Genomic DNA, 13,218 nt, shown 5'->3' with positions numbered 1-13,218 from the left:
AGATGATGTTGTCTATGTTGTCTGACAAAATCATAATTTTAATCGTTCTTCAAAGTAAATAAGGCATACTTTTATTATTGCCGAATACCAACTATCAATCACTTAGGTCATGTTCAGTATTTTCCATATAGCCTACATTAAAACCAGTAGATAGCGATAACGCTGACATCATCCACATATTCCTATGGAAAACACCTGATGGCGCATGAAGCCGGAAGTATTTGAATTTGAAGCGTGCCATATTGCTGAATGGGGCTAAATGGCACAAACACAAAATAAGTAAATAAATTGCTAATGATCATGGTGAAAGTGGCCGTAACTAGCATAGGATCATGGTCGATGTTGCCGTTTCATTCTACCTGCCCATTCTGCCAGCCCATGATTGGTCTGTGTCAACATGTGATCTTGTGTGACGACAAAGGTAGCAGTCGGAATGGATAACTATTTAACTAAATATCTCGATTTGTAGAGATCTTTTAAATAATTCACAGTGGGGATCGAACTTCATAATAAACAAATCGTAATTTACACCTTGCAGACCAGGGCTTTTGGCACCGCTAGGTTGCTACGCCATAGTCAACCAGCAGAGCGCTTGACTTTCCAGAACATTCCAGATTGGACACTGGGGGCCTGGTATTTTCAGGTAGAGATACCTTGCGATGCAACCTGTGTCTGTCCTTCATTCTTTTGTCTCTTTTCTGTAGCAGGTGTAAAAGAAACACAGCCAGGACTAGTAGACGCTCAATGGATTATGGTCATTGTAGTTCATTAGAATATTGGTCTGTTGTTGGAGACTACAACTCCCTACTACATTGCAGTTTGGGCTTGATTTGATTTATCTCTAGAGAAAGTCCAATGGGTAGATCAGTCGCTGACTGCAATTCAGTCGATGTCAAACAAGCCCCTTGTCTTCAATTCGATTAATGTGTGTGTGAATTTGGGGGATAGGTCCTCAACGTGTAGATGGACTGAGGAAACTTTTGTTTGATGAGTGGGAGAAGGTCCAGGAAAATGGCGGCGAGTAGTGTGGACGAAATGGAGAGAGGTTGGAGAAGCAACACCTGTGCTGGTATGCGATCAATATGGGTGACCGTTCTGATGATATGGAGCGGAAGGATGAGGCTCAAGGAGCTGAATGGTCTGTAGTGGAAAGACATAGGAAGAAGAGAGATCATGAAGGCAATGGAGCGTCTCGTATAGAAAGCAAAAAGAGGGTCAAGGTAAGAAGCAAGCGTAATAATGTGTCAGAGTGGAAAGTTGTGTTAGTGGTTGATGAGACCACAGGGCCTCACTTACACCCTATCTGACTAACCAATGCCATAGAGAAAGAGATAGATGAAGTTAAACTAGCCCGGTTAATTTTAAATGGTAGATTGCTCATATCTTGTTGTGGCCAGGGTCAGCAAGGGAAGATTCTGTAAATGGAAAAGCTTAATGGGAAGAAGATTAAAAGCCATGTACGGGGAGGATGTGGAGTGGCGCCATGTGAGGACGTACTTTTCTGAGCTCCTCACTAGAACATTGAAATATTTTAACGGTTTGTTCCAAAACATATAGGCATATTGTAATTTTGATCAAAATACCGCTCGACAACTTGAGACTCAATTTTAAGGCTTACTGTCACGTCTTTGTCATTTTTGTCAACGATTCCAAGCACCAACTGCAAGAATCAGCCTAAGGATAATGCTAACAGACCAGCGAGCCTAGCCAAGTACCGTGAGGCTACTCCAAAGGCCGAACAATACACAGGCGAGGCAACTGGACAAGAAGCTATTCTACAGGCATTAACTGAAATTAAGCAGGAATTCATTGACAACGTGGACGAAAAGGCAGAGATGCAGTCGGTAGAGTTACGAATACAGGTTATCCAGCTGAGAGAGGAGCTGAAAACTGCCACTGAACAGGCTAGATCCAACCACGAGGCACTGGACATCCGCATGACCAGCCTGGAGACCTTAGCTAATGTCCACTTTTACTCGATCACCACACTGGAAAGGAATGTTCTCCAAAAGAAAAAGGAAATCAAGGAAATGAAAGAGAAAAACTTGGAAGCTAGAATTTACGGGTGATTGGTGTGAGAGAGAGACAGAAGGATGGCAAGCGCACTACATGGCAGAGATGCTATAACAGGCACTCGGGTCTGGATAAACCCCCACTGCTAGACAGCGCACATGGCACTCTACGAGAGAGATCGGGGGATGACCAGCCACCACGAGCATTCATAATAAGATGCCACTACTACCAAGAGAAAGAAGCAATCCTCCGCAAAGCAGCCGAGGTCAAACTAGTGATATTCACACTTAGAGACCAGATCCGAATCTACCCTGACTACACTCAGGCGGTTACCAAGCAGCGGTCAGCCTTCAGGGAGGTGAGGGCTGTGCTCAGGGGCTGTGAGGGAATATGTTATGGCCTGTGGTACCCTGTGGATTTGAGGATAACAACAACAGATGGCGTTCGGAAAAGCTTCTCAGAACCAGCGCTAGCTAAGGATTTCATTCTAAAGAATTTGACACACAAGTGAAGATCAAACACAACAGTAATCCAGTTCTCTTTTTCCAACTTTGGGTGAAATTCTAGCCTAACAAACCAAGCTACGAAGAAACAGGCTATTTGGCAATCAGGAGGTAAACTATGCTAGCCAGTTTAAGGACTGAACCGGGCCATCCAGCTGCATGGACATTACTGTTGTTGATCTGTTAACGGACTGGTTACTTGTGCTGCAAGGGACTGTAACTCCACCCGGAGAGATGTGTAACTAGCTATTATGTTATGTGAATTTTTCCAGTAATCAGCATTTTTGATTATGATGGCCCATGTTAATGCCAGATTAGCTAATTAGCTAACGTTTATGTTACAGATCTGACCTTTTTAGCTAACGGTAGCTGACATCACTTGTCCTCAATCTCAGTTTATTCGGACTAGAGCACATCTGCATTAATGTTCATAAATACTTTTTTGCCCCACTGTAGTTCACTTATTTTGGTTTCAAAACAGCAAATCTCTCCGAAAGGTGACTAGTTTGCATCTCTGGGTTAATGCTCCCTGCCTGTTTCATTACATTGGTGTCAGAAGTGGGAGGTAGACTGAGAAAGGGTTGAACCACTTAACTGAAAACAACTTTTTTTTACATTGTATTTATTTATTCAGAGTATGGATTTAGGTGTTTCTTAAACTTGCTGCATGATATACACATTCATATAAATTACATTGACTGAAGTTATCAATTGTGTTGGTATCTATCAAATAAAAATAGCATACACTATATTTATTGCATGTGGACATTTTCATGTGTTACATTTCTCATCTGCTGAAATGTCTGATGTTGCTTTATATTTCAAAAGTCTATTTTCTCTGTTGTCACAGCATACTGTATCTCAAATCCTTTAGTTAACTTGGCCCTGCAGGATTCAACCTATAATTGACTTGGTCCTGCAGGAATTGCCATAGGAATTGCCAGTTTTTATTTTTTTTAATTGAACCTTTATTTAACTAGGCAAGTCAGTTAAGAACACATTTTTATTTACAATGACAGCCTACCCCGGACAACACTGGGCCAATTGTGTGCTGCCATATGAGACTCCCAATCATGGCCAAATGTGATGCAGCCTACTTTTTGGAAGCAAACCACTCGATTTCGTCTCTACTTTATATTGGCACCGAACATGTCACCCTCCCTAGGAGAGGGGGTGACCTTGATAATTTATTGTTAAAATGAGAGGTCTTTAATTTAAAGATCTTTAATTTAAAGACCCTTGCTCCTTTCGGTCTCAACGTAGACTTTGATCTGACGCCATTCTTGTGATTATTGTGACTTTGCCATTGTAATTGTTTGTTAGCTTGTGTAGTCTAAAATGAATCTATGATCGTATGCTATCCATTTGTTTTTTTGTATGCTGCTCTTTTTATGCCATTTTAATATTTGATATTTAACCAATGATATTAGGCCCCACTTGGCCATGATCACAGACACCTGTGTCTTTTGACACTATACAAACGAGTCATGCCGCAGTGTTTGTGATTATACCCTGATGAAGACAGCTTGGCTGTCGAAACGTTGGACATTACATTTTTGCATCTGAGCTCCTGGAGTGTGCGGCTCTCCTTTATTTTCAAGTTTTCCACTCCGTTAGCCAGCACCTCGCCTAATAGGTGTGCCTTTCTTTTTCTTCTAGATTGCAGCCTGGATTCAAACCAGGGACTGCAGTGACACCTCTTGCACTGAGATGCAGTGCCTTAGACTGCTGCCCCACTCGGGAGCCACTCTGGGTTTGGTCCTGCAGGAATTGTCAGGTTTGTGCAGGATTTTTCTACATTTCTGCAGGACAATTCATACTTCCTGGAGGATTTTTTCAATCGAACAGGATTCCTGCAGGACACTTGCACAACTCCTTCACAAAAGGTTGAATTCCTACAGGACTCCTATATAACTTTTTTGTAAGGGTATGCAAGAAATGGCGGCGGAAAAGCATTAATGCGCAAATATTGATATAATAACAATAATTTGAAATAGACTTGGAGTCACGTGATGACATGGTGTGTGGTCCTCCCACTTCAACTCAGGAAACAATGCCGTTTAGGCCATTAGGCAACAGATGAAATAAATGATGATGAACTTCACAGGGTGGTGAAAGTGCATGGTATGAGCTTGATGCTCCTTTCCAATAAATGTTGAGGGTCTTATTCTGGTATAATAATAATCAATGCTAGACTGCCGTTTTGAAAAATAAAAAAAATTCTTGCTCTGATCCATAATCTCATCATGTAGACTAGTTTACCCGCACTGTATCTGAGTCATGGCCTATAAGGGCTTCCGTTTTTGTTTTAGCATTTTAGCTAATCCTAAACATTTTCCTAACCTTAACCTAATTATGCTACGTTCATTCTGCTAACCTGCTGCATAGATTCTCCCAACCTGCTACAAAAAGTCAAATCTGACATTAATTCAACAAAAGCTGGATCCCTTCTAGCCATTGGGGCGGCAGGGTAGCCTAGTGGTTAGAGCGTTGGACTAGTAACCGCAAGGTTGAAAGTTCAAACCCCCGAGCTGACAAGGTACAAATCTGTCGTTCAAGGTACAAATCCCACTGTTCCTAGGCCGTCATTGAAAATAAGAATTTGTTCATAACTGGCTAGTTAAATAAAGGTACAATTTTAAAAAAAAAAAATTTTAAAAATTAGCCTCTATCTGCGAGATGTTGGCTAGAGTGCACGTGCCCAGAGTAGGCACATTTGGTATTTAACACAACAGATGTTGTGACAAAACTATTGGTAGAGTTGGAAATGTGATGGAAACACATTGAACATTAGAATAATTAAAATGGTGTGAGAAGGTACATTTTGTGTGCAAGACGTCATCACACACTGATGATTTTTATCTGCAACAAGTGAGTTTGGTGAAAACACACCACTAGTGTCATGTTTGGGTTTACCTGTGGGGAGTGGTGGGGGTAGGGAGTTCGTGTTTGGCTTGATGTCAGGCAGGAAAGTGGGCTTGACGTCATGGCCAGGAGACATGTAGGGGGCATCACACTGCCTGGGGTTATGGGAGGGGTGGGGTTTCCAAGAAGGGGAGAGCTTGGATAACCAGGCATCACCCTGCCCAGCTGGAACACAAAGAAAATGAGAGCAGGGTTAGGTTGCTGTACATGGAGGACAAAAAATACTAGCAATGTGTTTTGCTTTGAGATTTTGGCATTCAGAGGCAACATAGGTCTACATCTCTACACACAAAGAGAAGCCTGGTCCCAAATCTGTTTGTGCCGTCTTTCCAACTCTTACGGCCATTGGCAAGACGGCACAAACAGATCTGGGACAATGTCACACCTAAATATAATGAAAGTGGAATGAGTTCTCTCACTCTGTCTCCCATTGACTGCAGCCTGGTTGAAGATGTTGTAAACTCCACCGACTCCCCCAGCCGCTAGTTCATTGTCCGTTGAACTGCTCCGACGGAAAGGCAAACTGCACAACACTGGTTTGTACTCTGGACTCTAGTTTGGGTATTATTACAGTAGCCAGCCAGGGCATACACACACATAGGAGGGAGGGTGTGAAAACAGTACAGCCCAGCAGGCTGTGCAACAGACAGACAGGAATAGGGGTTCGACAGATATGTTGGTGAAGTTGGACACAAACAAAAAACGACATTAGGTTAAACTCAATATAAAGCTCAAGCTTAATAAAATAAATAAAATGTACGTAGGTGTTAACATAGTATTATAATTCACACTGTATATTTTCAACTTATGGCTGTCAGTCTACAAATGGTTTGCATTAGAAAATATGTGAAGTCATTCGCTGAGGGAGACTCACTTCAGCGTTGTATGGGCATTTGAGTCCCTGCTGCGGCCTAGTGTGTCCCTGCTGAGCCTTGGGGTAGCCTGGGTGTTGGGGCATCCTCTGGCCCTGAGGGGCCCCATTGACGGAAAACGAGCAGGACCCATCCCTGCTGGGGACGTGCCAGGGGGACCTCTGGGGCCCGGGTGTTGCATGAACTGTGTGTTGTAGCCCGCACCGCCACCCATCTGAAAAGTCCTCTTGGTTAGTGTGGGCATGTTATGGCGGGTGAGATAAAGGAAACAGAAGTCACTTTGATGTTCTCTGTTTTCCCTGGGTTACATGGTTATAATAACGTATAAATAAGGTCCATATTGAGCAGTGTTGCAAAGTCGAAGAACTTCCGTTTGTTGAAGATGACATAAGCCACTCACTCCTATAGCCAGCCGGGGGTGCAGTATCCACTCAGACCCACAGAGGCCACCATTTTGGTTTATTTTTCAGCACAATACATGGGTCTTGCAGGCAACTCCCTTAAGGCGTATGTGTCTCAACCCCTGGCTTGCAGTCATCCTGAGACCACTGTACTTCTATAGCAGACAATATCCACTACAAAGTAGGATTAAGTTGCCCCTGGACGCTGATCTTGGGTCAACACTTGAGCTGGGCCGTGGCTATATTTATATCTGTCTGTCTGTCTCTCTGATGCTTCAGACCATCATTCATATGTGTTTCTATATAACACATCGGCACCCACCAATAGCAAACCCCAGGCCTATATTTGGACCAATAAGACCATAGATGTTCTTTGCAAAATGAACCTATAGGACAAGAAATATGATGGATGATTCTTCATTGAACTACCTTGTGATATTGCAGAGCCACAAGTGTGCATAGGAAATAATAGTCACGGGTAACTATAAGACCGATGCCAACAATAAACATTCCAAACATGGAGCACAGCCACCTGTGGAGAGATAAATACCTCCTCCTTAATGGGAATCATCAACAACTCTCTCTCTCACACACACACACAGAGGAGGAATGGGACCAGATAATGATCATTTTGCGCAAAAATAACAAGTTAGACAGGACCACTGGGCAAAAAATATACCAGTACATCCAGCATTTCGGGCAGTCTGACCCTGCACACACACATTCACACAGACACTAACACTGATTCACACAACCCCCACAGGCTTACATGAGAACTTATTTTCTGAGTGACTAGACTTTTATATATTGATAATTGATAGATAGGAAGAAATAGAAGTAACCAGGAGAGGATCAACGAAAACCTACCTTCACGTTTTGTTAAATTGGTGCCAATAAGGTAAGAAATGCTTGCTGGTAGGAAAGCCATACCTACAAATCAAACGCAAAACACTGTCAAACAAAGGAAGGACTATTTAATCCATAGGATTTACTGGAAAGAAAAAAAACGTGACGCAAAAACGTACCAAGCTGCCATTTGGGAGAGCACATGGTCTGCATCATCCAGATGGGAAGTGTGGGCTCCAGAATGGCAACTCCCATGTTGGCGAAGCACAGAGAGCCTGAAACCAAAGCACCAAGGTCAGCTCACTTCTGTTTTACGACTATGCCTGCATCCCAAATGGCAATGTAATCCCTATTTAGTGCACTACTTCACCCATAAGGCCTGGTCAAAAGTAGTGCACTAACAGGGAATAGATTGACATTAGGGACATTTCCTCTGTGTTTAGCCTTACTCTTTGGTTTGTTATTCTGACAGTCAAGTCCCAGACTCACCTGCACAAATGAGAATGTAGGGGTCCTTCAGTAGGGTCAGTAAAGGAGTGCCATCCACACTCTGTAAGTTAATGTGAAATGTTAAGCCGGAGGAGACAGGAAAAATGTCTTGTTTTTTCTAGCGTGAGGGAGGAGACCTCTGAAATGTCAACATTATAAAATAAGACAACGTATAATTTAATGCAATGGTGGCTTCTGTTCGGTGCATCTTAAACAACACTGATTCGTACACACTCTGGCTCAATCCGAATTTGTATTTCCGCGGTTCCTCACATCCTAGCTCCTCGCCTTCTACTCTATAGTATTGGAAGAGAAGGTCCAAAGTCCCTCCCCAGGCCTTCTTCTCTAATGGTTTTGTGAAAGAGGTGGGAGATAGCATTTGAGGACTCAAGGAAAGATGAATTGAGATAAAGCCCCATTTTTTGACTTGATCAAGTCAGTTATGTTCATTTTGTGGCTGGGTTACACTTATTTTTTAAATCTTTTATCTTGAAAGAAAAGGTGAAAAGTATACTCACATCTGGTGAAATCTTTGATGGCAGAGATGTAACACTGTGTGTTTAGAGAGTCAGTCAGTTGGCATTAAGGAACATTCCTAGAATATACCTTGTCCTCTCCGAACAATACAAACAGCTTGCCTGTCTAAACTGTTCATTCTGACTGGTAGCCACAACAGATAATCTGGTAACACTTGACATTACAGTGTTCTTATTACTGTGTATCATGTAATTACAGTGTAACAACAAGTATAGTAATTTCCCATATTACACTGTACCTAACCATAACCCTAACGTTGGCCTGACCCTAAGCCTAAGTAATGCAAAGTACATTATAAGTACAGACTTTACTGTACAGGTGTAATGATAATTGTTATTGCTCATTATTACACTGCACTGAGTAATTACAATACTTCTTACACTGTAATTACAGGAATAATTACACTGTAATGTAAAGTGTAACAGATAAACGGAAATACTGAAATACTGCCAGAAAGGCCAAGATCAAGAAAGGAGCAGTCTTCCCCACAAATGAATACATCACACTGCCAAATGGCGCTCCAACTGTCAAAGACATTTGCAAGAAAAAGTCCTTGATTATACATGTATTCCACATGATGATTTCACATTTGGCATGTGTTAGTGTAAGACACGTTTCATCGTAACCATTTACTATTTAGCAGATGCTTTTATCCAAAGCATCTTACAGTAGTAATGTGTGCATACAGTACAATTTCGTATGGGTGGCCACAGTGGGAATTGACCGCACAATTTACAAGTGCCATGCTCTACCAACTGAGCCACACAGGACCACCAGGATCTGCTCCTTTCTTAATCTAAGCCTTTCTGGCAGTATTTCACACCGTTACACTGTTGTCTCTAACTTCTTGCCCTTTGTGCTGTTGTCTGTGCCCAATAATGTTTGTACCACGTTTTGTGCTGCTACCGTGTTGTGTTGCTACCATGCTGTGTTGTCATGTGTCGCTGCCTTGCTATGTTGTTGTCTTAGGTCTTTCTGTATGTAATGTTGTGTTGTCTCTCTTGTTGTAATGTGTGCTTTGTCCTATATTTATATTGTATTTATTTTTTATTTTTAATCTCAGGCCCCCGTCCCGCCTTTTGCCTTTTGGTAATCTGTCATTGTAAATAAGAATTTGCCCTTAACTGATTTGCCTAGTTAAATAAAGGTCAAATAAAAAATAAAAAAGTGGAGTAACTCACGAGAACCCCCATGGCCAGTCCACCCAGTGCGATCCCCATAGCTACGCCTCTCTCCTCATTACTTGTGTACACACTGGCCAACATTCCCAGCCCTACAGGAGAAGACATGCTTTTCACTTAGACATTAAGATGCTCGGACAAAATGGTTCATATTCTATTACAACACTGGGGAGGTTTTTGTGAAACACAACACATGGAGGAGAAAGAGGAACCAATTCCCTGAAGAGAGCGAGCAAAAAACAACAAGGCGCATGCACATGAGAAGGCAAACACTGACAACCACAGGACACAACCTCCGTTACCATGACTGCACTGTGGTAAGATAAAATCAAATCTAAAGATGACGCATTGGAGTTGTGAAAGAGTCATGGTATGTATATTAGAGATCACTACCTCAATTATATCTCATTATCAACTGTGTGTAACAAGTTACAAGTGTGTGTCAGTATCAGGCACGCATACTTATTGTTGAAACAAACATGATGATGAAGCCAGCAAACATTGGTATGTGATATCCAACCCTTGGGGAAAAAGATAAGGATATGATTAGAACCAGTGTGTATTGTATTTCTTCATTTTCAATAAATGAGATATTGAACACTGTCCTAGCTAGCTGTGATTTTGTCACACACACAAAAACACTTGCTGTGAAGCCAGAACATGAACCTGTTGGTCAGGGGACCCACGAAGGGATTGATCAGAAGCTGCACCAGAGCCTTGGAGGCAAAGAGGAGTCCCACACGAACATTCTCCTTGTCCAAGAAGGCACTGTCCTCCTGGCATGTGCTGCCTTTCACCTGGCTGGAGTTTCTGGAGATGTTGAAGAGGAGGGCCTCAGACAGGTTGCTCTCAGAGCCTCTGAGGCTGTAGGAAGTGTTGTCGTAGAAGGAGTGGACTGAGGTCAATGTGAAGCCCTCCTCAGAGAGCCTCTGCATGCTGGATGAAGGTGTCCTGTGTAGGGGGATCCAGGGCATATAAAAACATTGGGATGATGGGCACTGCGAGAGAGGAGAGACAACACATTTGGGTTTGTGGGAGACTGTGCACTTTAAAAGGCAGGCGAAAGGAAAGGAGGGAACCCTTTTGTCTCAGTGCCGGGGAGGCACAGTGGATCTACTGCATGAGGGGGAATGTGGTCGCGCTGCTCTCTGTCAACCCGAGTTATTCTCTGTGGGGTCTAGATGTCAGGCCAGGTAAAGGCAAATGCCATGGTCACGCTAGCTGCATTGTTGGCCCTGCAGCTAAATATTAAAATGGGTGACGTGCCTTTTTCAATACAAATATCACTACCCGATCTAAGGTACACAACTACATGCACATTTGAAAGTGTGTGTTTGTGTGTATGTGTGTACGTGTGCGTGTGTGTGTGGGTTGTCTGGACTCACCGACAACAGTAAGCAGCATGTTATCCAGTAGCAGCCCAACACACACGACCACCAGCACCAATCTGGTGGAGCCTCTGCTCTGTCGCAGCCACTCCCGCGCCCACACCAAGGGGTTGAATAGCGACATAGCTCTCCACGTTCCCTGGGACAATAGCTACAGAACAGTTCCCTTTTTTTTGGATAAGAAACAGATATGTTGATAATTAAAACATATTTGAAAATATTAACATTTGATTACCAATTTAGTCACAAGAAGGTCTGTAGGTGTAACCGTGTCTGTATTATCATTACACCACTACATTTGAATTTGTCCTAAACTAACTACACACAAACTACACTCTTAGAAAAAAGGGTTCCAAAAGGGTTCTTTGACTGTCCCCATAGGAGCATGCTTTTTGGTTCCATGTAGAACCCTCTGTGGAAAGGGTTTTTACATGGAACCCAAAAAAGTTCTACCTAAAAGGGTTAGGTATAACCAAAAAGGGTTATTAAAATGGTTATCCTATGGGACAGCTGAAGAACCCTTTTAGGTTCTAGATTGCAATTTTTTTTCTAAGAGTGCTGTCGTAATATTGTATTGATTAATGTGACGACTGCTGCTCATTGAATGATTAACGGTTTATAATTTCGTGATAAAATGAATCAGGTAATTATTAACTCATTAACCTGGGGCACAATGGGAGGGTTTTGGCTTTATTGTGTTTCTACTTTCCAAATTAACTCAAAGAATATCAGAATATCGATTTTACAACAATTGCTAATTAATTAATTTCCTTTACAGTCACATTCTGAACGTCGCATCATTTGGGAATCTGCACAAACCCTAGTCTCACTAAATAAGTCAATACCACACCAATTGAGTTGATAATTTATTTACTAACAAGCTAAAATGATAATATAAGATACACATACATAAACACACAGTCTAGGCTATTGATTAGAACTTAGTACAATGAAACAGGTTCCTAGCGGGCCAACACAATATGACACGTGTTACAAAATGTGGATTTCAAAAGAGAGAGAAAGAGAGTGTGCACGAGAGAAAACCGCACTTGGGTACATTTGTCAACGATGCTTATTTGAACCCTAACCTTGCCCCGAACTGCCGCTCTAATGGGTCAGAATATAATGATGTAATTACGTTTTGAACGTCTCTGATGGGGTGCCTCTTCGTGGACCGCGTTCTGACTTCTCCGATGACAGCACACCTTCGGTTGCCAGGTGTAGCTCTCTGTTTGTCCTCACGATGTCAGTGTCCTTACTCTTAGTGGAATGTTTCCTCGTCCTTGCTCTGAAAAGGGTTCTTCAGAGGACGGCTAATCAGCCGTGTAGATGGTTCCAGTGTGGGAATGAAAGTAGTTGAGACACACGATTCCTTGGAGAGTGGTGACCCGGTGGTCCTGCTTGAATTCACCCTCTTAGACACAGTTACTCATCCGTAGCATAGATTGTAAAAAGGTTTGTTGGTCAATTTCTTCAACAGATGATCAGGTCTGTATAATTATCAAACATACATTAGTAATGGAAAGGAAACACAGACTCTTTGTTTAAGTATTAGAATACTCCTTTAGTAATACAATTGTGGCAGATGTTGGTACAGAGTACAGTATAACAGTAGCTCTCCCAAGTTGTGCAAAATGTCTAAGACAACCTCTAACTCATATAGCCTCCCCAATCCCCCTTACATAACTTTCCCTGACAACAACATTTTAATAAATCTAACCTCACCCTGACAGCAGCAACCATCTTATCAGCAATTAAAAGATCAGAAGTGGGTTGACAGAAACTTGACCTTCCATCACAAGTATAGTCATAACAAGGTGAACGAGTCCAAGCATCTTCTGACAGGTGGCTGTTTTCATCAGGCTTGCGGCAGCCTTGTGTTTTCAGAACCTCAGATAACCATGGTGGGTCCCAGACAGGAGGAGTATGAACGTACTGTAGGCGGTTTCAGTCTTCTGATAGTGTCTGAAGGGCACAACACTCGAAACAGGTTTTAACACACACACACACACAGAGTTTATCATAGCACAATATATTAACCCTTTAAAAGGTATGAGGCCTTG

At 42.4% G+C, this 13,218-nt stretch overlaps 1 protein-coding gene and 1 pseudogene across 1 annotated transcript in view; both read right to left on the bottom strand.

Annotated features, from left to right (window-relative positions):
- The window catches only part of LOC139411262 (chromaffin granule amine transporter-like), a 46,692-nt gene extending 40,738 nt beyond the window's left edge, over positions 1–5,954 (bottom strand). Inside the window, exons 1-2 of the mRNA XM_071157319.1 lie at positions 5,861–5,954; positions 5,433–5,606 (exon numbers count right to left, since the gene is read on the bottom strand). The gene's annotated coding sequence lies outside the window, so the exon portion shown is untranslated. The remainder of the gene's footprint in view (positions 1–5,432; positions 5,607–5,860) is intronic.
- On the bottom strand, positions 2,335–11,279 carry LOC139412393 (chromaffin granule amine transporter-like; annotated as a pseudogene).
- Positions 11,280–13,218: the final 1,939 nt, after the last annotated feature.

Source organism: Oncorhynchus clarkii, chromosome 6, assembly GCF_045791955.1.
Source record: "Oncorhynchus clarkii lewisi isolate Uvic-CL-2024 chromosome 6, UVic_Ocla_1.0, whole genome shotgun sequence".
In the NCBI taxonomy this organism is placed as follows: domain Eukaryota; kingdom Metazoa; phylum Chordata; class Actinopteri; order Salmoniformes; family Salmonidae; genus Oncorhynchus; species Oncorhynchus clarkii.
This window is presented reverse-complemented; position numbering and strand designations above follow the sequence as displayed.